This window comes from Eurytemora carolleeae, unplaced genomic scaffold, assembly GCF_000591075.1.
Source record: "Eurytemora carolleeae unplaced genomic scaffold, Eaff_2.0 scaffold157, whole genome shotgun sequence".
NCBI classification, from domain to species: Eukaryota; Metazoa; Arthropoda; class Copepoda; order Calanoida; family Temoridae; genus Eurytemora; species Eurytemora carolleeae.
The window spans coordinates 312,868-333,938 of record NW_019396052.1 but is presented as its reverse complement, the minus strand read 5'-3'; the positions used below and the strand labels follow the sequence as shown (position 1 = coordinate 333,938).

General features: G+C 30.3%; 2 long non-coding RNA genes across 4 annotated transcripts; both read left to right on the top strand.

Annotated features, from left to right (window-relative positions):
- The first annotated feature begins 1,247 nt into the window (after positions 1-1,247).
- LOC111705449 (uncharacterized) lies at positions 1,248-3,985 on the top strand. The gene is made up of 3 exons (XR_002766016.1): positions 1,248-1,290; positions 1,968-2,023; positions 3,737-3,985. It is a non-coding gene; the product is annotated as an uncharacterized LOC111705449 (long non-coding RNA).
- Positions 3,986-4,320: 335 nt separating this feature from the next.
- On the top strand, positions 4,321-5,700 carry LOC111705435 (uncharacterized). Of its 3 annotated transcripts, XR_002766015.1 has the most exons (4): positions 4,434-4,531; positions 4,628-4,660; positions 4,917-5,048; positions 5,608-5,700. It is a non-coding gene; the product is annotated as an uncharacterized LOC111705435 (long non-coding RNA). The 3 variants fall into 3 exon arrangements; XR_002766013.1 differs by having other exon boundaries at positions 4,321-4,531; positions 4,628-5,048; XR_002766010.1 differs by lacking the exon at positions 4,434-4,531 and having other exon boundaries at positions 4,538-5,048.
- Positions 5,701-21,071: the final 15,371 nt, after the last annotated feature.

Here is a 21,071-nt window from a genome sequence, read left to right as displayed (position 1 = left end):
CACAGTCTCATAAATTTTTATGACAGAGTAGATTTGGAAGTGTCACAACACCTTTGGCTTAGATTTACCGCTCTAATTCACTTATGCTTGTCTGTAGCCCTTGTACAGTACATACATGTACATTTTAGCCAAAGAGAATAGAATATAAATTAGAGAGGAATTTACTAGAAAAAAGTGTAAAACGGCCATTTTGTTGTACTGTTTCCATACTGCAGGTGTACTTCACGTATTTATGCTATATAACCTGTTGGGCCCTGGAATATCATTTTATAGAAAATCTAAAATTAATATTAAAGGAAAACCAAATTATGAAATAGTCTGGTTTCATAATTGACCAATGATCATTTCACATAGACTCTATGCCTTTCACTTTACAAACGATGATTTTCCGTTATAACTATGAATCAAATACTGTTTTTTATTCATCTAATTCATTATAAAGTTTATTTAAAAGCTTTAAAAAATTAGAAATTTAAATGGATAGGCTAGGGAACATACTGTATTAATGTACTCTACTGCATATAATATTCTATTCTCTTTGATTTTAGCACTATAAAACAATTGTTTAAATTTAATTTTAAATCACAGTGATATATATATAATATATGCATACCTATATATATATTTAAATATAAAAAGAGAGTGAGAGAGAGAGAGAGAGAGACGTTTAAAACTTAAGGATTTAAGTTTAGCACTCAGTAATCTTGTCCCCTTCCTGATGGTTCATCCATTTAGACGTTGAATACCTTATTTCTTCCATGAACAATGTTTATTTAACATTTTAGTTGTTAAACCCTTAATTTAATAGTTTCTCTAGTGGAAATTGGGATCAAGCAGTACAGCTACAAAAGTTTTCACATCAGGGTTCGGACTATTTTCACCGTTACATTTCATAGTATTATTAGGAGCATTATTTCACAGTTAAAGATAACTCTCTTTTACTGATTTTAATTAAAATTTCAAATACTACTCAAGTCTAGAACACTCGTTTTAGATGTGCGTATATCTTTGGATTATCAAGAAGAGTTTTCTTTTTAGTGTTATACATTTTCAGGAGATAATAATTTTTATAACTACTTTACAGGGAATTTAACTTTGGCAAGGGTTGCCAAGAGAAATTTTGCCTACAAAACATCCAGCGCGCAGCGAGGGATGTTTTGTGGGCAAAATTGGTCGAGGGCACCCGTGGTTAAGTAAACATTTTAATTTCCCAAAAAAGTAGTTATGAACAATTTTATTGTCTTTTCAGATGAAAATGCGCGAATCTTTCACGAAAACATCGCAGAGCGGGTAATTATTTTACTTAATTGTGCCAAGGGACGTAAAATAACTTACGTCTCCCTCTTGGGGGAATTATTGGTATGTTAATTAGAAGGCAGTAAATTATTCAAAAATGACAAACTAGGTGAAAGGTTTATAAAGATTACATCAAAAATCTAAATTTTTCTAAAAAGACTTAAAATGTTGTAAAACGTAGGATTAACATTTTTCTTGGTTTTTTTTTAATCTAAATTCATGCAAACTATTTTCATTTAAAGCAAAATATGCTAGAATAAAACCTTTATACAGCATTCAGGATACAGGCTACATAATACAGGATACAGAAAGAATACAGGATACAGGATACAGGGTATATGATAAAGAATAAAGGATACATGATATATGATAATATATGATATGATAGGATAATGTATACATGATGCATGATAAGATACAGGATATACAATATATGATACAGGAGACAGGATACATAATACATGATACATGATATAGATTATAAATACATGATACAGAATATAGGATACAATCATAATTCATGGATTCAGACCCCCCCCCTCCCGGCCTTTTTTGATGAAAAATTATATTTTTAAATATATATTATGGTTATTGTTATAACTTCTTGTCCATTAATACTGAATATATTTGATATATTTCCGTACAAATATAATAAGTAGAACATATGCTAGTTCTCATGGATAAAGGGGGAACACAGATTTTTCTGTACAAGAATAAAACCAGGCAGGTAACAACTATTTATATGCCTGACTAAATTAAGACTTGTAGCATTTATCCTGAAATTGTAAAAAAAAGCTTTGATTCCAAGCTTGCACAGTCCTAAAGTTTTCGTTAATCATAACCTTCCGATGAAGTTTTGGAAAAAAGTAGTATTTCAAATAATTTTTAACAATCGTTTTTATATTAGATAAATTCATTAATGCAAACGAGTTGCACAAATTATTTCTAATATATTCGAATACCAGTAAATTTGAAAATATTCGTTGTAATAGTTCAATGATTTACCCTTTGAGTGGTATGATGCATCTTTTAGAATTTACATTTTGGGAAACCATTTTCTCATTGACGCTACAGATAGATAGAAAAATCCAATTTTGATTTTGATTCAGGTCATATCCGCTTATATTTTTTTCCGAACACCCATTTAAACATGTTTTACTGAAATTGATAAACATATCTTTCTTTTTGTGAATTTAGCTTCTTTTGTGTTGAGTAAAAATTTTAAAATGATTAACCCCTTACAAGCCTTTAATTTCAAATCTGAAACCAATCATGTGTCTATACAACTCTTCTATTTTTTTAACCCATTATAGTGTACTGCCTAAATTTGTTTCGTCAACAATTGACGAAGGAGAGAAAAAAATGAATAATCCCAGAAATCTAAAACTTCCTACCTCAACACTCAACGGCGACACAGGTCTCGTAAGTTCGTAACTCCCGGGGAACTGCAGTTCAGATGAAGTCGATCGTCATTTTCGCTGCAAAATATTCTAAACTACAAAACTACGAAAAGTACGTTATAGTACTAAAATTATAACAGTTACTACTTAAAAACATATATACAAAAATGCAATCCATGTCCATCAGGAGACCCCATTCATGTTCAACAAAGATCATGAAAACCCTGTTCTCAATCTACAGCTTCTTACTGTAGTGAACCTCTGTCCTTTGAACAACTGGCAGAACTCAAGCATATATCATTTAATTCTGAAATGAACCAAGACTTGAATAACACGATCTAACTAACTTTGCGCGAGAAAATATGGTTCAACTTTCTTGAAACCATGAATCAACAGAATGACATATAATGTCAAAATAAAATAATACCAAACTAGAAAACCGCGCCAATCAGCTGCGGAAAGTTCCAACTCCATTCCTCTGTCTGGAAACGGTTTGGTTTGGCTCAGATACCTCTTCCGGTCCCTGGATTCTCCTGTAATCCACAAAACAAAATTGCCTGGCGCTGCCCAGGTTACTCATAGTTACTCCCGCCAAGCGCCACGCCGTTTACCTGCAATTGGTCAATTTTATCGGGAAACTAAATTTTTGATATAAAAGTCTATTCAAACAAACATTTTACTATTTTACATAAAAAGATACTGTATAGTGTGAAGAGAAAAATATATACAATTTGTTCACCCTAAGTCAAGCTTTAAAACTTGCATATAAAAGTTTATGCTGCGGACATCAAATTTAGTCGATGTTGATATGGTGCTCTCTCAACCAAAAGCTAAATGCCTCTGTGTAAATATTATACATAATGTTGTGAGCTAGCTGTAAATTCATATTTAGCAGAAATGTTTTTTTTTTCTGAAATTAAAATGATTGTTTAAAAACAATATATCAGAGCCATTTATCATATTTTTAATAGCTATTTTACAAAAAACTGTTTTCTGCCCGTTCGTCTGTTGTTCATAACAAGTTTTTATTTTAATTTTAGGGGAGCGCTTCCGCCCATTCCGCTAGTTCCGCCTAGGTTGAGATTGTTTCAATTTTTGTAGAACAAGCTATAAAGTTTCTATTATTCAGGTAGCTATTAGTAAAGTTCAAATTCTCAACAAAACTTTTAATTAAATCTCAGAAATATTTAATAAGGGGATTGCTTAAACAAATAAAACTGACATAGTTCTTCACTATCTATGTAAAGAGATGAACAATTATATTTTCTAACAGCTTAGAAATTAAATAAATCTGGCAACAAAGTTTACTCTTAAACTTTGTTAATAATTTTTCCAGTAAGAGGAAAGAATTTCTGAAAATATATATAATTAAGATTTACCTTAAAAGTTCTTGCTAAAAGTGTGAATTTAGTTTTTCCAATACTCAATGTAAGTTTATATATAATCAAGATATAAATGTATTTGAAATGAGATCATTTATCCAGTGTCCGGAAAAATATTAAAGAAACAACCGACGCAATTGCAATGAAATTGAGAGAATAGTTTAAAATAAGAATCATTGTTTAAATCCTGAGATCCGTGGTGTTGTGTAATTTATTTAATGGTTCTCAATAATTTGTTAAATGTTGTTGTAACGCGGTTTTGAAAATTGAGAACAGTCCCTTAGCGAATTTTGTAAGGTTAGAGCAATCCCATAATTAGCTTGATTAAATTCGTGATTTGGTTCTGAATAATAATATTCTCAATATTTTTTACATATTCTGTTTGTTTACAACTTTAAACCAGTTTGCACTAAATTCTGTGCAGTACTCTTGGCCATCTGGTCTCACTACCAGGTTAGAAAGATTGAGCAAATTTTTCCACCTAAAGTCAAATTGGTTAAAATTGTTAATATATTTTAATTAATAATTTGGAATTCTTTCATTTTTTAGTTGGATTTAGTTTGTGAAATCGGCGGATCTGAGGTAGAATTTTATATTAAAGGCTCTATTTACGGCTTTATTTACAAGTGAAATCTTTTTAAACAGTGAAATAGTTATTAACCCATTGATGCCAAAAGCGTCGTTTTTTGATCCGGTCTAAAACTTTTAAATTTGGAAGATTTTCTTGTTTCTTTAAACTTTTTTCAATATTCTTATTAAACTAAATTCTTATTTGAGCAGTGCATATTGGGTTATATTTTATCTTTTTGTTCTTGCACTTTATATACTTTTAATTTAGCAAGCGTGCATTGTGGTTTATATCGGTTCAGCAGTATCCTTAAGCAAACTTATTGCTATCCTTAAGCAAACTTATTGCTCAAGACCCTGCTGGATCTACCCTAGCTCTGTTCAACCCCGATCAGCGAAACAAGTAAGGATAAACTTTTTATTCTCTGCCAAGTAATGCATTTAATGCAACTGATTGCTGTAATAGAAGCAAAATAGAGTTAAATTGCTCAGTTCGGACTAGTTCCTTTTAACCGTTTTATTGGCAAGATTATTGCTCCAATAAAGTAAAAGCAAACTTATTGCCATAAACTAAGTTTAATTGCTGATTTAGTGTGTAATTGGATAACACACAATTATTGCTATTTAATAGCAATTAAGTCCATGACTGATAATTCATGGGATAATAGGGTGATTGTCATGAATTAGAATTCCCTAACATTTATCTAGACTGAATACAAATAGTCTACAGAGTCCTAAAGAGATACTTTTCACTTAAATTGCTGAGAAGCTAAGCAAAAAGCACATTTAGTGCTTTTATTGATAAACAATAACAGAAGTCTAATCTTAGGTTAGCCATCATTGCTAATACATGAGTCTAACCCTGTGTTGGGTTAAGCATGTATTGCTTAACTGCCAACATTGCTAATATAGCAACGTTATTGCTCAAATTTGCTACATACACTAACATTATGTTTATTTAGTTTTTGAAACCGCTGTGCTGTTATCAATCTGTGAACTGATCGGAACCCTTTCTAAGAAGATTGTATTTATTAATAAAGATTTACGTTACTTAACCTTGTCATTTATTTATTATCGGGAATAGATGGCAATTCTCTAAAACTGCGCAACACGTGGCTGGTATTGATATGTCTATATTTAAAAAAAAAATCTCATTATAGAATATGCTAGGTTGTTTCAGAGATATTTAAGACTATTTTTTATCAGAATCCCAAAATGTGCGGATTATAGTTCTATCTAGACGATCTGGAGGGATTAAGAATACAAAAAAATCTCCAATTGTATTTGTATTTGGCAGCAAAAACATAAGGTGAGGGGCGGGGTGCTTTTCAATTGAATGACATCAAACTTAAAGGGTTCTAGGGAGGTTTAGAAAAGTTTGCAAGAAAAACTAATTTGGACAAATGTTAAGTAACACATTTGTTAAAAATCTTGTTAGATATGTGAATTGTAGATCTAAGTATTTTTTTGTAAAAAAAGTAAAAAAATATTTATTTATTTAATATAACAAAACATTCAAAATTAAGTGTTTCAGGAGAAAATATTTAAAAACCTCTAAAAGTAGAGGTTGTGGGAAAATTTCCCCCCAATCCTAAAAAAAATACAAAAATATAAATAAAAGGAAAAGGAAAGGATAACGAAAGTTACATATTCATTGTTTACACTATATTTAATATAAATTGGTGGTGGATTGTTAGTATTTTTCGACGATGAACTAACAACTTTTACAAATAAAAATGATAGATTTACTTGTAATGTTAAAAAAAAGTAAAGCTTTACAGAGTGTAAAAGAGATATAGGTTCTATGAAAAATGGGAATTTTTAAGCATCTTTTTAATTCGCGCTAATTTTTGACATCCTTTTTGTTTGATTATATCTTTTATTCTTTTTAATCTTTTTATTCTCTTCTTTGTAAAGTCTTTGCTTTCTTCGATTCTTTTGCAAACATAGCATGTGTTGGAATTAAAACATTTGTTCTGCTGATAAAATCTTCTATTAAATTCTGATAAAAATTCGAAATAAGATTGATAGTTGAAAGCTTAGAAAAGTGTCGTTTATTTTCATACCATATTTTACTGAAATTGTGAGGGGGGAGCAGTCCAATTTTAATAGATTTTATTCTAGGAATAAAAATCATTTCTGTTTCTAAGATTTGCGTTTTTGATCTTTTTTAAATGTTGGGGGTAATTGATCTCCTTTCAATTGAAATAAAAATTTTATAACATTAAAAATTCCTAATTTTCTGAAGGGGAGTATGCTTAAAGCCCAAAAAGCTTCTGCTGTGTGACTTATTCTAAGTAACCCCATCAAAAGACGGATAGCTTTCTTTTGCAATGATCTTATCAATATTTTTGTTTGAAGTTATCATTCGAGTGTTGAACTAAATTCTAAATAATAGTGGAATATGGAGTAATAGAGCAATTTCATGGTTAATATTTTTTTTTTTCATATCATGAAGTGAAAAATTTAACCGCATGTATATCTTTTTAAAATAGTCATAAAAGTTCAATTTTGTATCCAGCCATATTCCCAAGAATCTAACTGAATCTGTTTCTTTTATTTTTCAATTTTTCGTGTAGATTCTCCTTATTCAAAGAAAGCATCAGGACAGTCGTTTTGTGCATTTAGAGAATTTGAAAATAAAATTGCATCAGTTTTCTCAATGTTAATAGTAAGTTTATTAAACATGTACTAACAAGTTATTTTTTCTAATTCTATTTATTGTGTCTGCAAGAGTATTCAAGAGTCATTTACATAGATAATAAACAGTAAACAGCTTAGACTTGATCATTAAACAAGACCCTTCTCTAATATTTAAAATAGGTCTGAGAAAGTACCATTTATATCGACTTTTTGCCCCCTGCCACGTAAGTAAGATTCAAACCATTGTAATGTGTTTTCCCTAATTCCTGCGTTTTCAAGCTTTTGTAGAAGTATCTTGTAATCAATCAATACAGTCGTAAGCTTTAGAAATATCTAGCATGACAAGTAAAACAGATTCATTATTATTTAGTGCGCTGAAAACATACTTTAAAAGTTTAGTAATGCAGTTATTATTTTAACATTTTGCAATGTTCAAACTATTGCATGTGTTTAGCAGTATAAAATAATATTGCAAAAATATAAGAAATGATGGAATCTTCAAACTATTGCATGTGTTTAGCAGTATAAAATAATATTGCAAAAATATAAGAAATGCTGGATGGAAAATATTATGAGAATCCTACAAATGTTAAACATCAAAGTTTGTCAGATCTGAGTAGACATGTATTTAATAAATTGTTAGAAATATTAATTTTAAAGTGAGTGTTCATGAAAAATGAAAGGGGGAATAAGATTACGGCGAAAAAATATAGATGGTTATCGCTACTAAAATTGATTTTTTAACGATCTGAGTAGAATGTTGCTTCTTCCTGAATTTTTATGAGCTGTTTTTAATAATTTTCTCCTTATATAGACGCAACAGATAGAAGTAAGATATGTAGCGATCACCATTGATAATTTTTCACTGTCAGCCTTTACCCCCTTTCATTTTTCGCGACAGGTTTCCTCTATTTCTATTCTTTGTAGAGTCATAAAAACAATGATTAATTTCACATATCACCTTCTTATATTGGCGGAATTTTAACAGTTAAAACAATTTCTAGTTTTTAAAACATTTTCATGTAACTTTTACACGGCTATATAACCTTCTCTGGGACCTTGTAGAGTTTTCCTCCCCAAAGTTGATGTTTATTTGATACAAACAAACAAACAAACAAAGAAGATGTCAGACAAGCTAAATTTAGATAAGGAATATGATATCTACTCGGTTTTTATACTTTTCTTTAACATGGTGGATAGTTTCCCCCCACTCAGATGCTGATTTTATTCACGAGCATTTACATTCTTAAACCTATAAAAAGATCTATACCAAACATTACGTTTATTATAGTGAGGAAATTAAAAATTATTGATATAGAACTGAGATTAGTCTCCTTCCTTTCTGCCTGCACGGTAAATCAAATTTCAAGAATTGTGTTGCTTGGGATCAAGCATTGATTACAATTGATTTCAATTGAGGGATCAAGCATTGATTACAATTGATTTCTTTTTTTTCAGATCTAGATATTTATTATCTCCGTATCGAGATTATATTAATTGTACAAAATTGTTCACATGTATTTAATACAACTATTTTACGATACTATCGTGTACATATATTCTTAAATTAATTAATAAAAAATCAAACGGATACATTTTATCGTTTTTTCCTGTTACAATTGATGTTACGTTTATATTCAAGTATTGATAAGACTGCATTTCAGGATAAGAAGGAAAAAAAACTACATTATTTATAAAAGGATAGCATTCCATTAGCAGTAGGTTTGAAAATCAATGAAGTAGTGGAACATTTAATGCATAAAATAAGTTGATGTTGACGAGACAGGTTTATGTGGGTTGAATAAAATTATTACTATGTAAAATTGATTTCAATTGAGGGATCAAGCATTGATTACAATTGATTTCAATTGAGGGATCAAGCATTGATTAAAATTGATTTCAATTGAGGGATCAAGCATTGATTACAATTGATTTCAATTGAAGGATCAAGCATTGATTCCAATTGATTTCAATTGAGGGATCAAGCATTGATTACAATTGATTTTAATTGAGGGATCAAGCATTGATTACAATGGAGTTCAATTGAGGGATCAAGCATTAATTCTGATTGATTTCAATTGAGGGATCAAGCATTAATTCCAATTGATTTCAATTAAGGGATCAAACGTTGATTCCCATTAATTTCAATTGAGGGATCAAGCATTAATTCCAATTGATTTCAATTGAGGGATCAAACATTGATTCCAATTGATTTCAATTGAGGGATCAAACATTGATTACAATTGATTTCAATCGAGGGATCAAGCATTGATTACAATTGATTTCAATTGAGGCATCAAGCATGAATTCCAATTGATTTCAATTGAGGGATCAAGCATCAATTCCAATTGATTTCAATTGAGGGATCAAACATTGATTACAATTGATTTCAATCGAGGGATCAAGCATTGATTCCCATTCATTTTAATTGAGGGATCAAGTATTTTCTTTGAATTAAAAAGTGTCTATTTTATATTTTTGAGATCAAGTATTCAAGATTAACGATACTAAACACTAAAGTTCCAACCACTATAGCTCTTTAATCGAAGAGCCTTCACTTTCAACCTATATTCAATCATCAGATGCAGATTTATTGTAACTTCTGTTTTTTTAACAAAGGAATTTTTACAATGTCATCACCTCTTGTAAGAATAGAATTAGATCTCAAATCAAGTTAAGTTCTCTATTACTATTTTCTCTATTTGTATAATAGCAAGTATGTGTTTCCTCACGCAAAAAATCTTTATAATTCTGAATCAAAATATATATGAACATAAACAATAAGACTTATATTTTCTTTTACTGTAGTGACCTGAAGACATAATAATCTTTTCTTAAAGACTAAAGTAATTCACAGCACTGGAACCTAGAATACTACAGACTCCTAGGAGCAATAAATCAACAAGTTGTGGACATTGTAAACAATGGACAGTTCTAAATTGTATCCTAGGGGACACAGTGAAGAACCATACATCAGAATACCAAATATGAAGGAAACAGGAAAAGCGGGTGGAAACCTTCAACGAATTGGAAGCCCTGAGCACCACAGTATTAAGAAGGAGTGTCGGATGAGCCCACTTAAGAAAATTACATAAATAATTTATTAACACTTCTAATATGGAAGTGTCTATATGATCGAATAGTTTACAAAGTTAAAAAAGTTATCAATATTTTTTTTAATGCTTTCGTACGCCCCTGTTATCTATTATATTTGTACCAGGCTTTCAGGGTGTATAATCAATTTATCTGTTAACCATTGCTATTCAAATTGCCATTTTTCTTTGGAAATCAGATTTATAGGTCGTGACCTAAAAACTAAAGTTGTAACCAAAAGGGTCCAAAAAAGGACCCTATCGGTTACTCTTAGGCTTTCAGGGCGCTTTGCGTCTTCTTTCCTTTAAATTTATGCCTAAACAATGCCATAATGCTCTGTTTGCCTTTATGTTCAAAATTGTTCAAAATTCAAAATTTTTTTTTAAGTATAAAAGAAAGAAAGAAAATTGTAGAAAGTTTAAGAGCTTGGAGCTTACTCATGTCAAAACTTTGGACTGACTTATTCTACTTTAAATACATTTCCTTCAACATCAAATATTTATAAAATTACTCCAGTTTATTACAAAACAAACTTATATTATTATTTTTACAATTATTTTAATGAATGTTCTAGTCGTTTACGTTCCAAGGTCTATCAACATATTTAGAAAAACACCCTTTTTACTAACTTAAATTTCAATCCTTGTTTTCAAAAAATTTTAAAAATTTCTTTCAATCTTTTAGAATTGTGTTAAATGTAAAATTGGTAAAAGTTCTGACAAAATTATAGATATATTTTGATAATTCTGCAAAATTGTAGAAATATTCTAATAATTCTGTAAAATTGTAGAAATATTCTGATAATTCTGTAAAAGTGTAGAAATATTCTGATAATTCTGTGAAATTTTAGAAATTCAGTAAAATTGTAGAAATATTCTGATAAATCTGTAAAATTGTAGAAATATTCTGATAAATCTGTAAAATTGTAGAAATATTCTGATAATTCTGTGAAATTGTTAAAATATTTTGATAATTCTGTGAAATTGTAGAAATGTTCTGATAAATCTGTAAAATTGTAGAAATATTTTAATAATTCTGTAAAATTGTAGAAATATTCAGATAATTCTGTAAAATTGTAGAAATATTCTGATTGTTGTAATCTAGAATGGATTAGGAATACTTTAGTATATATATAGATATATATATATATAACTATAAAGCAATAATCAGAACAGCTTCTCAGTTTTCATATTTATTAATACAAATTGTTTCAGATCTCTTGATCCTCATCAGTCAATAAACATGGGTTAACTGATGTTTTACGACAAATATTATGGATTTTCTAAATTTTTTTAACGGATTTTCAAGAAATTAATTGACAATTTCAAAAACTTTACTTAATAAAAAATAACTAAGGAAATTGCAGTAACACATGAGAGTCTTCACATTATCCCTGGCCAGTTGGTATCTTCTGGTTTGGTTGTTTAATGGTTGCAGACAGAAGGTATTTTGCTCTATGTCTACATTTTCCCAACAGTTCACTTCTCTTGTTTAACGGGTTTTTTTTCTTCTCTAAACAGAATAATTGTTTTCTCCATTGTACATAATCTGCAGTTTTTAGAGGCTGGATTATATGCAGGTGCAGATGCTTCTATACTCCAATCTATGTTGAATGGTTTGTCCTCAGATTTCAGTTTCCATATGTATTTTGAAAGGCTAGTACTGGTTTCATATTTCTTGAGATTGAAAGATTTAGTGTGATTCAAGAACCTCTCCTTGAAGGTATTAGAGGTTAGTCCAATGTAGACTGAACTTTCATCATTTGTTGATATTTTTGCTTTGTATATAATTGACTGAGTTAAACATTTGCCTTTTAAAGGACATCTTGATTCACCAACTCGGCAATTACACTCTTTCTTGTTTTCTGATGTAGTAGATTTTTCTGTTTCTTGTCTGATTATCTTTCTATTGTGTCCCGCAATTATCGACTCCATATTGCCCATGCAGCTGTAGGACACTTTAACATTCGATCTATTGAAATATTTTCCTAAGTCGGTGTTTTTGAAATGCTTATCAATGATTGACAGGAACTTTGCTGCAACATTTGTCTGAACATTTGCACTGTAAGGTGGATTAAACCAGATAATTTTTCTATGCCTTTTTCTTTTTGATTCCTTTTCTTTTTCTTTATATATATAGAACATGTTGCCGCTCTCTATATAAACGAACCAAAGCAAAAGGGAACCTCAGTGCACACAAAACCTAAGTAGAAGAAAGATATAACATAATCTTATCTTCTTATAGGTGAGTGCAGCTCCCAACATTTACTCATTCATAAATAACATTAATCTTAATAAGATCGAACTCTGTATAGCTAGTTATAGAAATCTAGCTCAGTATACACAGACTAGAATATATAGTTCTGCAAAGCTTAATACAAAACATAGCTCTGCAAAGCTAAATGAGATAAATAGCTTGCAAAGCTAAATAAAGTAAATAGCTCTGCAAAGCTAAATAAGCTACCAAGCTGGCAAAGCTAAATAAGAAACATAGCTTACAACGCTAAATTAAGTAAATAGCTCCGCAAAGCTAAATAGGATATCTAGCTACACAAAGCTAAATAAAACAAATAGCTCCGTAAAGCTATATGAAGGATACTAACTCTTTATGACTAAAAGGATAAATAAGCATTGATTATCTAGGTATATTGAAAGCTAGAAATATCTCTAACAATACCACAGAGGTTACTTTAGCTGCAATGGAGGTTATAACCATCTCATCCTCCGAAGATGACCCTGATGATCCTGGTGTATGGATTCCTGCTCAGTCTGATGCTGAAGTATCTGAGAGCTCTGGAGATCTTGAAGGAGAGACGGAGAAAGGTGAACCCCAGAAGGGGGATAACAGAGTAGATCCGAATGATGTCCCTGGCCTCGAGGATGAATCTGAAGTAGAGAATGAGGCTCCACCAGGGTTGGAGGCAGATGAATCCTCATCAATTGGAAATGAAGGAACCTTAGAGCAGATACAGTATCAACTTAGGGATCTAATGAAGATCATGGAACAGTAAGGGAACCTAAGGAAGTACCAGGCCGCCTCTTCAGCATAGTTAGTGATCCGCTGGAGTACAGAAGGTGGAGCTTGGGACCGAATACTGATCTCCTGATTAAACAAGAATTAATAAGCTTAGATCAATAAATATTATTATGAGAGTTAATTATTGCAATTTATTACGTAAGAAAGGAAAGAGTTCTTTTAGTTAAATCAAATAAAACTCGGGATTTACTACATGATAATTCTGTATAATTATAGAAATATTCTGATAATTCTGTATAATTGTAGAAATATTCTAATAATTCTGTAAAATTGTAGAAATATTCAGATAATTCTGTAAAATTGAAGAAATATTCAGATAATTCTGTAATATTGAAGAAATATTCGGATATTTCTCTAAAATTGTAGAAAGGAGTTGAGTTTTTGCCACAAACTCTGATTTTCTAATCTCTACATCTTTGTAACCCAATGTGGTAGACCTTAGATATTTCAAACTATTAATACTTAAAGATAAAATAAGCTAAGTTTGAAATATCAAAGGTTTGCACCATCAGGTTGCAAAGATATTGGGATCAGAAGATTTGAGTCTGTGGCAAAAACTCAATTCCTTTTCTGATAATTCTGTATAATTGTAGAAATATTATGATAATTTTGTATATTCATAAATATTCAGTAAAGCTATTGCTAGATATTAAACTTCCGACATTTGATTATATACTAAGAGATAAAGTATACGACTGTTAACATCCAAGTAAGTTAAAATATATAAAATAGCTAGTTCTAAATAGATCTTTACATTTCTCGAATTTCTATAAACTTATACAAATATATAATTTAAAAACAATGTTTAACCGTGTTGCAACTATACCAATTTTTTTATACAAGGCCAAGGCTCTCTATTTAAAGATGGTTGCTTGAGCGTTCAACAATCAACATTAATGCCACAGTTATTTAACACACTGGTGAATGTTTTGTGCTAAGAGTGAATAAAAATATATAATATTAAATTGTATTTAGAAAGTCATTTAGTAATTTGTTAGATAAAAGGATCTTTTGTGAAATAAACCTGAATTTGTAAATAAATTACGAATCTCTTTTGAATGAAAATAGTCAATAATCGTTAATGAAAATTTTCAGATCTAGTCAAATATTTTATTTAAAGTGCTACGGAGTGACATTTTATGCAGTGAAAGGAACAGGATGCCAAATATATCCAATATAAAACGTTAAAAAATGTGAGCTAATGTCGTCTTTTGTTTCATCGTAAGCTAAGAAATAATTTTGCATAAATGTATGCATATCTAACCCATTAACTTGACAATTGATTTGTTGGGATTTGGGCTAAAAAGTAATAATTATTAAATAGAATGGAACGTAACGTCCAAGCAAACATGCCTTTATTCATTAGAGAAGAAGACCAAGCAAAATGCGTAGAATTTGCGTAGTTTTTTCGATGCCGCATATTTATAAAGAGAGTTTTTAATACAGGGTAACCCACAAAGGACAATACTGTAAAGACGGCCTTAAGCTTTTAAAAAATGTCGATTCTGTGGATTTGGGGAATCCAGGGACCGGAAGAAGTATTTAAGCCAAACCAAACCGAATTACAGACAGAAACGGATTTGAAAGTTTATACATCGTGAAACTGCAGTACCCATGCCGCTCAGAGGAGCGAGATTCTAGTTTGATATTCGTGTCTCAGTGTTTTCATTTTGTCAATTTTCTAGTATTGATAAATCTTTTTTTGAAAGTTTAAAGCATATAGTTACACGCAGAATTATGTAAACAGTGTTATTCAAGTCCCAGCTCTTTCAGAATTAAGCGAGTTCTTGAGTTCTACCAATTTGTTGAGAGGACGGAGGAGCACTATGGTAAGAGGATATGTTAAGTATATAAGGGGTTTTGAGGTACGGAGAAAGTATTTGTTTTATATATATGATTTTAACTGTGAACGATGATGTTTGTCGAAAGATGATTTTTAATATTACAATGTCTTTTTTATATTTTAAGTTTTAAACTTGGATTGCAGTTTGTTGCAGCACAATGACGGTGTAGTTCATCCAGTTGCAGTTCGAGCTGTAGCTATGACTTGACAGCTGAGCTGTAGCTAGTTAAAGCTGTCTGAGTTTTCTAGTCAATGGACACACCTAGATCAGACCTTAGGCGTGACTTCTAATCCTAGCAAAATTTCAGCTGATCCAAATCATACCTCAGCGAGGATTTAGCTCCGACTTCATAACTAAATCACAGCTAATGGGAATTAAACTGGAAGCCATTATTTACAGAATCCAAATGAAATTGGAACATTTACTCAGCCATTAAAATGAAAATATGAAAAATCGAATATAATTTTTTGTTACATTGTTGTACTTTTAGTATATCAAATAAGAATAGTTAATTTTGTTTACAAAATTAAAAGATAACTGATTAAATTTATATTGCAATTAAAATTTGATATTTAAAAAATTTTTTTTTTGGTGTTTTAGGAAATGAAAGGGGGGGCGTTAAGTCTAGGGGGGGGGGGGAATTTTTACGAATAAAAAATAGAAATTGCATATTCATCAGCAGAAAATCAAAAAACTTTACGCTTTGTTTAGACAAATTTTTCATCAAAAAATGTTGACATTTTCAGAATTTAGTATTTTAAAATTTTGTCCTACAATTATTTTTTGTAAAGATTTAGTCCAATGTAATGTTTCCTTCTTGGTGAAACTTGAAGTAAAATATCCAACTTTAAAATTCTCTTCTACCTTTTCTCTAGGTTATGAATATTAAGCGTATGTCTATGGTAATAGTGTTTAATCTCAAACTTCTCAGCTCAATTCAATTTCCATAATTTTCTAACTTTTTATCCCAGGCTTTCACAACCTTGAGCTGGAGAATAAACTATGTATGTTTTTTAAAGCATAATTTCAAGTGACTCTCCATGTAAAGATGGCAATGTCCGATTTACCTTTCGATCAGAAACCTTTATTTGATGATTAATGTGGAAGATATTGTTGTTATTTAAAGTTCTTTAGTTCTGATAATTCCTATACGTTTTTTTGCAGTAGAAATTATAGAGAAACCCAAACTAGAAATTATCAGATTTCAAAAATTATAAACATTATTAACAAAGGAATTGAGTCTTTGGAACATAATCAAATATCTTTAGAACTCGATGTTGTAAACCTTTGATATTTAAAACTCAGATTATTTGATCTAACAGAATTCATAGTTTAAAATATCTAAGGTCTGCAACATTTTGTTCCAAAGATATAGTGATTAGAAAATCAGAGTTTGTGGCAAAGACTCAATTCCTTTATAATTCAGACAGACAGAGACAGAGTTACCGAGCGCTGTGAATCAGGCATTGACATCTTTGCATGGAGGTTCACTTGAAATTACAAATATAGTTTATTTAACATTCGTTGTGCTTGTGATAACATTTTATGGATTATAAGGCAAAGGATCAAAGAAAGAAGTTCAAAAATTGTGCTCAACATGAGGTCTTTTGTATTTTGATTTGTTTGAGGTCTGTGTCCGAATTTAATGAATTTAAGTCGTGGCCTAAATCCGCCGAAAACCGGTTTCAATTCAGCGCCAGCTTAACTCTTTAAACAATGAATACGATTTTAAGTGGAACCAACCATATTTGAGCCTCGGATTAAATTTAAGCCGCGGCTCAAATTAAATTTGGCCTCTGGTGAATTGAAGATTAGTGCTTAACTTGGAACTACTAGCTCAAAATATCCAATCCCTTTATCTTTGCAACCTAATGGTAAAGACCTTTGATATTTCAAACTTAGAATATTTGGACCAACAGAATTCATAGCTTAAAATACCTTAGGTAGAAGACTTTTGGTTGCAAAGATATTGGGATTAGAAAATCAACATTTGTTGCAAAAGCTTTGTTCTTTTTCAGTTTATTAATTCACCAAGCTTTTGCACATTTTGTAAGCATAATTGTTTATTTGATATGGCTTGGCAGAAAGCAATTCTAAAAACAAATTATTAATAGTTCTTCCACAAATCTTCAAAATTATATATTTAATATTTTACGGAATTTTTTGGAGGGTAAAATAATCAACATTTGAGGACAATTCTTTAAATAATGTTTGTAAATTAGGATTCATTTTAGACCATCGTTTCCATCTTGAAGTTTAGATCAAATACTGTGGCTGGGATATAAAACTTTATGTTTGTCTTATAGATCTAAATAAAATAAATTTTATACACCACACATATCGTACAACTTTACACTGCAGTATTTTAGTATTGTCTTTTTCTGAAAATATTACAAAAATGTGGGATATCTATTCCTAGATATCGACTCATACACAAGGTTACCAACATTCGGTGAGACTTTAACCATTTCTAGATGTGTATTAAGTTTAAGCTGGGAGAAATGTTTATCAGCCCCCCCCTCCCTCTCAACCATGTATAAAAACTTACCAAAGTACCAAGATGTTAAATTTGGCACAAGTAAAATAGATTTTGCAAAGAATTTTAAGTAATCAGGACTGAAGAGATTTTTATTCAAAATTTGCAGGGGTCAATATAATTCCCTTTTCAATCCCATTTGGGATTGACGAATTTGAAAGAAATGGGGGCAAATTCTTTAATTGGGGGCAAATTTTTAATGTGCTAGTGGAATTTGAAAAAAAAAATTTTAAATGGGGGCATTTTTTTTTAAATTGCGGGCAATGGGGCAAATGTGTTAGTGGAATTTGAAAAAAAAATTTAACTGGGGGCATTTTTTTTCAAAATTGGGAGCAAAAAATTATTTTGGGATCGAGAAAATCAGCTTTTTTGGGAATTATATTGACCCCTGAAAATTTGTATTTATTCAATTTTCTCATTTTGAAAAAAGCAGAAAGGAAATGAGTCTTTGCCACGAGCTCTGATTTTCTAATCCATTTATCTTTGCAACCCAATATCGGAAACCTTAGATATTTAAAACTGTAAATTCTGTCAGATCAAATAATCTAAGTATTTTAACCAAAGGATTACAATATCAGTTACAAAGATTTGGGAATTAGAAAACTTGAGTTTGTGGCAAAGACTCAATTCCTTTTTAATGAAGATATTTTTGATAAAACATTGATTTAAAAAAACTCCAGTTTGAAAATCGCTTTTAATTCTTTTATTTTATGATAAGATTTGTATGAAAAGGATAACTACTGGCCGAGTACCAGGTTAGGACAAGGAAGGTGGTCGTTGTATGCAACAATTGTTCAAAATAACTTCTGATTATACATTTCATAATAAACATTGCATCTAGTTTTCGTTAATACGACATTTTTCAAGCGACTGTAATTTCTCTTGAACGATGGCGCCCGCATTCTCCAGAAAAATGTACAAACAATTAACAAACAAATTGGATTTTTCCAAGAAACAAAACATTTATGCAAAAAAAACTAACCATTTTAAAACGTTAACATTGTTTTATCTTATTTTACTCGGGCTGTGAACAACAATTTCTCAATTTCTTAATTGTTTGTACACAAAATTGATGGTTCACAAGATTGATCGTTCTTAAGAGTGATCCTTCACAAAATTGATCCTTCACAAAATTAATCGTTCACGAACAATTTACAAATTGTTTGTGAACATTTCTGGAAAACTAACCTTAGCTAATCAAACCTTTTATTGAACTACGCGATTAAACTGAACAAATAATTTAGCTGAATAAATGATTTTACTTCACAAACTGTTTTCTGAACAAATGAATTCACTGAACAAATAATGAGTTAAAAACACGAACCAAAGAAAATGAACGATGGTTCACTGTTCAGCTAAGGAACAAATTTAATGGTAGACCGAGAAAAAACCGAAGAAAATGGTTGTTAACACACAATTCATGAGGGAATTTTAAAAATCAGAATGCACCCATTTCTATGCATCACCTAATTCGTTGGACCAAGTGAAAATGAGAACTCTTGGTTAAATCAGGATGGTTTAAAACTTTTAACAATACTTTTGATCAAACATAAAATCAACGCAAAACGTACTTGACCTTTTAACATTGCCATGAAAAAAGTATTGATTGCTAGAAACTAATCAGCTCACTATATACTGCAAACAGTGTTAGACATAAGAAACGGTTCAACTAAAGGAGTCAGGCCCAATGAAAGTAAAACCGACCTTGGTTGGTTTTAGTGGGGAATATGACTCAATGCTGAGTCTTGTTCTCATAAAAACCCGGAATGGGCTGCAATTTCTACCATGAAAATCTGCCAAATTAAATATAAAACCGGTTTTTTTAAACTCAACTATATGGAAAATAGGATGCAGATTGAATTCAAAAGTTCAAGCCGTAAATAACGAACGACAGCTTAGATCGGAGCCATATTTTCCCAAATTTTTTTAATCACGGGCTCTTGCATACCAACCCGCGTAGAATTACATCGACAATATCCCGGCCTCAGACAAATCAACTGACACAAAAATACAAGATTTCACAAGATTAACTAAAGTAAAGATGAAGTGTGTCAGATGTATATTTTACATAATTTAAACTATTACATATAGATATGATTTACAGATTAGGTGGGGGAGGTTGGTTGGCTATTTTTAACAAGAAATACTCACTTAAACAATACTCAGAGTACATATAATATTTAAGCAGTCAAATAAAAAACTACTTTTTTTGTTAGTTAATAAAGCTTTGGGTTTTGATGTTAACAGTGTTAACGATTAGTCACTTTGGTTAAAGAGAGGCTTAAAGATTTAATGCAGAATTGATATACTATTCCTGTTTTTGGTACACTATTCTTGCCTGGGCTTACACCAAGTTTATTATCTGTTAAATGTAAAGAAACCTATGGTTAGTTATTGGTATCCATATAACTTATCAATGTTAAGCATAAAATTCATATAAAAGAAATTTTTTGATTAATGTTGATAATCATTTAAAATATTTCAAATAAAGTAATTTATTTTGGTCAATAATGTGCTGGAACTTTATTCTTTCTAAGATTTAGACCAGTTAGTGGTGCTGGTAACGGACTCTATGCATGACTAACAGTTGTTAAAAAATAATTCACGATTTGTTATGTATATTGCACAGCAAAACAACAAATAGTTAAAAAAGCAACATTTTTTGCTTTTATTTAATTCACTGAAAAATCACACTTTCATTAAAATGAAACAATAGCTGTTTTTTGAAATTAATAAGAAAAACAAAGCATCACATTCAAATTAGAAAATCATATTTATAAGCATTTTGATATCCCCTATTTTGTTTTACACTATCTGGTTTCTTTTTACACATCTCATTTTCTCATTTTTAAAAATAGAAGAAAGTGAATTACAAACAGATTAATAAAAACATTTTGTTTTCAAATATTCAATAATTTAGATTATTTTGCAAATACGAAATAATTTTTTTCGCTTTGCAGCCAAAAGCAAGGTAGAAAAAGGCAGACATTTGTCCTTTTCCAGGTTTTTTCAACCATTGGCTGAAAGGTGTTTAAGTTGCAACCAGATTTCTTGAGTTTTAGGGATAACTTAAAATAAACGACGATTTCAAGAATTTCTGGATTTTATAAAAAAAATTTATGATATATATCGATTATTCTGTTTTTCTTAATTAATGTAGATTTTTTAAAAAAAAATAGTTGCTTTTTTAAGTTTATAATAATAAAATACACAGAGTTTGAAAAAAAAAACAAATATCTAATTTGGATGCATTTAAAGATACAGTAAATATTGT